This window comes from Metopolophium dirhodum, chromosome 3 (genome assembly GCF_019925205.1).
Source record: "Metopolophium dirhodum isolate CAU chromosome 3, ASM1992520v1, whole genome shotgun sequence".
NCBI classification, from domain to species: domain Eukaryota; kingdom Metazoa; phylum Arthropoda; class Insecta; order Hemiptera; family Aphididae; genus Metopolophium; species Metopolophium dirhodum.
In genome coordinates this window covers 19,672,035-19,678,656 of record NC_083562.1, presented here as the reverse complement: position 1 = coordinate 19,678,656, position 6,622 = coordinate 19,672,035, and positions in this window count along the sequence as shown.

The following is a 6,622-nucleotide window of genomic DNA, read 5'->3' as shown; positions in this document are numbered from 1 at the left end:
GACAACTTTTCAATAAGGTATTTTATATGCAAAATATTTTTTTAAAGTATTTCAATATAACATAAAGATCAAATTTTGGAATTATAGTTATTATAAGTTTAGATGAATGGAGTGGAATGGTATCTACAGCTGAGGTACCACACATAATGTTGGTCCACTACTCTGCTTATCAATTCTATTTATACTTAATCGTGTCATAGTCTTTCGTTCGGCCAAGCAAGATAAGCCATATACTTACCTATATTTTCCTACTGAAGTATAATCATGTGGTGATTAGGGAATATTTAGCTATGCAACTGGAAAAACACAAAAACTTAGTCTGGACTCTCTTAAGCTGCGTTGAAGATCCCAACAAATACAACCATATTCCAGTATTGGGTGGAAAATATAAAATTTTAATAGACATACTTATAAGTTATAGCTGAAATTATTTTTTCTTTTCCAGGAATAAGTCCCTTTTAAAAAAAAACTGGAAAAACTACTTATGGAAAAAAAATAAATAAATTAATATCCATCATAAATTATTTCTAACAAATATTTTCCTGGATCCGATTTCCGTTGACACCGGTCATTGGCGCACTATTGTTGAAATCAGCGTTCAACGCGTTGAAGAACAAAATACTGAGTAATACTTACCTATTATTATTTTTTTGGAAATATGTTATAATTTATACATATTTTATGTTCATGACTTTTTTTATTTTTCATAAAGTTAAGAGCGCCTAAGCACCCCTATACCAACACCGCCCGAGGCAAGGATACCCACTTGCCCACCCGCTCCCTAGATCCTGAACTGTGTAAAGCCTGGTATATATTATTATAATATGCATTTTGATAAGTGACATTTTTTTCCGTATTCGCACTTATATTATAATCATTTTACGTATTTCTGTGCGTTCCAGATGTCAGGTAAATGGATATCAGAACCTGCCTACGTAAAATATGTATCGTAAATTATTCACCACACGACAAACAATCGGAATCATTTTACCAAACAACAATTTTGATCACAAAGAACAATTTATCGTAAAATGGCTATTCATAAATTGCCGATTATAAACTATAATATAATAATTAATTATTATCTTTAGTTGTTCGCATTGATTAATAACTTACCACGGTAGGTATATATTTATATAATACCCAGATAACTTTAAAATTATCTAGATAAGATAACAGATAATGCGTTCAAATTTATCTACATAAAAAAACAGATAATTATACAGTTTTTAGATTTTTTAAAACTTTATAAATTAAATTATAATGCATACATACATTTCTAATTTTTTAGTTGATATAATTTATTATTTTATATAAAAATACAATCCAAATTAAAATAATAAATTTGGATAAAAAAAAGGACGTTTAACGCATATTAATATATTGGACATTTTAAATAACTGGACACTTAATTTTATTGCTTAATGAAATATTGATTTTTTTTGACAAAAATTGATTTGTTACAAAAAAACATAATTATCAATACAGATAATTAAATCTATAATAAATTGAAAATTTAGTTTGTTTGGTTTTAAACATATTAACATTCAAAATTCTTACGCAGTTCGGATGATGCTATTGTGAACTGATTTTGGTATAATATGGCACGTTGTCTTAAATTTCAAATAAGTATTTAAAGTTATGGAAACACAGAAAAAATCAAGTGAAATTAATAAAAAATATTATCTAATTATCTGATGCAGAGTTTATTTTGTAAGATTATTATTATTATTTTTTTTTTTATGTAATAATTCATTCTTTATATTTGATTAATTTAAATTAATATCAATGTATAGCTATTTGCTTCTGTAATGTTATAAGTTGCGATAAAATATATTATTTGGACAAAACTGTGTTGCGATGAACTATCTTGTGATCAATTATGTGCGATAAATTGTTATGTGGTTGTTAGAAGATGTCTAGATTGTTATGAAGTTCCATAATGGATGGTTTCTTCGCACAAATCTGAATAACCACCTAAGCATTTAACACATCACTTTCGTTTATTGTTAACGTGTTAACTCACAGACTGTGAAATATATTTATAATGAACAAAAAAAATAAAACTGTCATGTGGTAAATTATTTACGATGAAATGACAGGGTGCCGTTTAAAAGTGAAGGGATATGGGATTGCTACCAGCAAACATCATAATATCTGAAGGGAAAATAAAACTTGGTCGGATATCACCACGACGTATCAAGAAAAATGCAGTCTACCGATTTAATAATAACAGTTAAATATTTAATAACGTCGACGACATACAATTTTTGTGGCGTGCATCTTAGTTGTAGTGCAGAGAGCATCAAATAAATCTATGGATCACACAGGTTATGTCACATATTGTCATACACTTATACCTGTATAACCTGATCGAGCAAGATCGCAAATAGAGCGCAACACAAAATATAAACGAAATTTGTTCTCGGGGTCGGGGTGGGAGAACGCAAACCCTGCTAAAAATATATATAGCGCGCTCCAGGCGGCTGACACATGCATATATATTTTTTTTTCGGAAAGGGCGACTGCGTAGATATCCACATACCGAGAGAGGGTGAGAGAGAGGATATGGCGGACCTCGGTAAATAGATGATTTTTCGGCCGAACTGCGACGCGCCGCGTGTAGGTATAAAAATCACCGGACGTCCGGTCGAACGGACAGCGTGATTTTTATTTTTATTTTTTTTCCACCGGAATTCCCTAATTACACGCACGATCCCCCACCGCCATCTATTGTGTTCGCGAATCGGTCGGCCAATCTGTTTCGATACATATTATATACATATATCATTATACCTATATACGCATTACATGCATATACTGCACATTAGGCACACACACACAAACACACACCCACACACACACCCACCCACACACACACAAACACACACCCACACACACACCCACCCACACACACACACACACACACACACACACGCACACACACACACACATGACGATGTAATAATAATATAAATACATATACATTGATACTCGGACCGTATTTGTGCAGATAAAACATATCTCTCCTGGGGAAAATGGCATCTATATATATATATATATATAGATTCTTGGCGAGGGGGTGTAGTGCGGACTGGTGAGGGGTGGGTTACAGTGGTTGGGGGTACGCTTTTCGTCCGTCGTCGGCCTACGAAACTCGCGCGTATACATACGTGTATAATAGTATATACACAGTACCTATATACAGTACATTCAGTCGGCCGCGAGTCCGTAAGATATACGGTCCGGCAATCGGCTGTGTGGCAGCACCGATAAATTTCCGAAGAAACCCTCCGAGTCGTGCCCCCTCTCATTGGCTTGGGTACACCCGCGTATTATTGTATATATATACTGCACATCGTCCGTGGAAAGATGTATGTGTACGTATAATATATATATATATATATATACACGTACAAACGATATGCACGAGTTATCCACATCGCCCGGGTTACCTGTATACCATGTTACGGACGAGTGAGGTAGCGCGCATATTACATTGGTACATATAGATGTATGCGTATTATATGGTGTACGCGGAAACTTCTTCACCCTTTTCTGGCGCCGAAATCGCGAATTCCTCATTCGTTTCGTTTCAACTGGGTGCAAACGGAGTTTGGCAAAAAAAAAACTCACCGATTTGAGAAACTAGTAGAAACCAACCAAATAGTAAAATATCAAAAAATATTTTTTTTATTCGTACATATTTCGTGCCATTTTATATAAATTATTTCGTAAAACTATACCACCTAAGTGGTGGTCCTCATTTACGATACACCGATCGAGATTTTCTCGGTAGTTGTCTATGACCTTAGGGCACCGACTTCCTATCTTATTACCATAGTTTGAGGACGATGTTGATACGCTTGGGCTTTGGGATAGCCCCGGAGAAGAAAATCTAAAGGCTTCAAATCTGGCATGGACACGTTGGCCATACAATGTGGTTATTGGTTCACTGCCATTATTAATATACTACTTGACAACAAACTCACGAATCACGATGCTCTCTCAATCAGACCATAACAAATACTAACAATGTCATCGATAAAGCTTTTCGTCGATGAAAATACTTTGTACTAAAATGTTCCCCCCAAAACCCAAATTTTAACCTTATCAAACTAAGGAGTTAATTTTTCCGTACCCTGTACTGTCGTATGATTATAACTAGGGCACGGATTGACTTGCATAATTTTCTGAATCTCTAAAACATTGTTTTTCAAGCACAAAACTCGTTTCATACCTACATCAAAGAACTTTTATTTGGAATTTATTGGTATTTTTTTTAAGCTTTTGAGTACATTTTTCATAAGTACCTATATGTGTATTTATAAAACTGAATATTTGTCTGTCTGTCCTAAATGCATTCCTATTAGAGAATTTGGCCGAATTTGAATTTTTGATGAAATGTTTGTTTGTCTGTGTTTGAGTGGTTTCCTGGGTGATTTAGATTTACAATTGGACCCGATAGGTCCATTCCGGGGAGGTGCTCAAACGGGAATTTGGCAATGTTTGCTTATAAATGATTGCTATTAGTTATATCGGATAAATGATAAGTAGAAATTAGCATTTATTATTTTATTGGTTGCCAAAGGTTAATCAGGTAGATCATGTACGAGCATGCAACAAATCAAATGTTCACACATTTTCTACCTAGGTGGATGAGTTGCACTTATTAACGGCGTTGTCTGCGATCCTACGTCGTCGGATTGCCTGCCAAGGTGGCTCAGTTACACACCCAAAGGTTACACAAATCACAATTTTTTAAGAGTTGACAAAAAATTGCGCGGGATCAACTAGTTTTGTAAAAGAATTGATATAATTTGATAATATTTAACTATAATAACTATACACCACTAAAAAAAAAAAAAAATTAAATATGTGTTATTTATTTTGCTTCGTCATATTACTTTTATAACGTAATATGTTTTTACTTATGTGCCAGACAAAATAGGTGGCGGCTGCATACATTTCAAGCAAAAAAAAATGTCACACGTGCAAACGAGTAGACAGGTAGTTTTATTTAAAACTTGTATCAATCGAGATAACGTCAACTTAGTAGGTACATTTAAATAATACAAACGCATTTTTGTTTAATCATTTTTTTGTACATAATGTTAAAAACAATTTTTAAGGGCATTTTTCTTGTATTTTAGGGCATTAAGATCCACGTCCTAATACGTACGATATACGAATCACATGCGAATACTGTATATTATTATATGCTTACTGAATTATCTGCGCTATACGTATTCGGTCCTGGCTACAGTTGTTATAGTCGGGCAACCCGTGGTCTTCGATTTCCTCACGTCACCTAATGATTATCGTACATAATATGTCATTTTTGTTGATACCTAATACGAATTAATAACTATTTATTAATACATATATATAACCAAAATGCATCTGAATTAATGTTGTCAAATATAATATTATAATAACGTAAACGCAAAATAATAGATTATAGATTTTATTTGTGAACTTATTTATATATATATATATAATAGAATAATATGTATTCGCTATATTCACTGTATTCTTTTCCGACTGAAACAATTTACCATCAAACACGTCACTGAATGTATTTGTATTTAAATTTTCCTCAGTTGACGGAGATGTCGGTTTCAATGTTGTAAGGTGTCAATAGTGTCAGTGTGTGATCAAGGTCCAACCGAGGCGGGCAATCCGCTTTCATGTATTTCAGCTTAAATATTATTACTTCGTGAGCTAATCGGTTTAGGTATACTTCTTCTTACGAACAAAACACAATTTTAAAATAGGGAACTTGTTATTATTGTTAGTATATAGTAGTTTATATGATTCAAATTATTCTCTAAACATTTCTGGTACTTCTAAAAGCAGCCTCTGTAATTTTGAGTTGTTTACCTATTTAAATGTTAATACTTAAAATAATAATTCTTAAAAATGGTTTTACAAAGATATAATATAGGTTTAATATTGTATCTAGTGTTTATTATACTTAAACCTTTTTTACAAACTATAAATGTCGATAGTTTTTTTTAACTATTAACATTTTAAAGGTTCTATAGCCCTCATATCTTCCAAACTCATTATCATGGAACTATTATCCTTAGTACACAAAGTTCAATAACTCAAAAACCACTCATTCCGATTTTAACTTTGATACGTCAACATTTTTAGAATCATTATTCGTTAAATAATTTACAGTTATTTAAAGAGAGGTTCTCATGAAGGACTCACTCAGAAGTTTATATCTCACTCTTTAAGTAGCACAAAAACCTTAATAATTTGAAAATATGGTCTTTAAGTAGATAGGTTATTTAAAAAATGTCAACAATCGGGTTTCATTATTGAATAAAAAGGGGGCGAGCATGCTTGTTGAATCTCTCTGTATATATATATATACATATAAAGATATATATGCGACTGCACCACTGTAATTTCATCTCGACTCGATGGTAGTTATTGATACTTGAAAAATAACAACGAAAACCACTTGTTTTTTAAGTTTTTTGCGCTTGGACGATGCTTCAGATATATACCATGTCGATATATTACGCATACGCACACATGGGGTCACCTCGAAATGTTATACCACAAGTATCCATGAAGAACTCCATTTAATTCTCCCTCCCCCCACCCG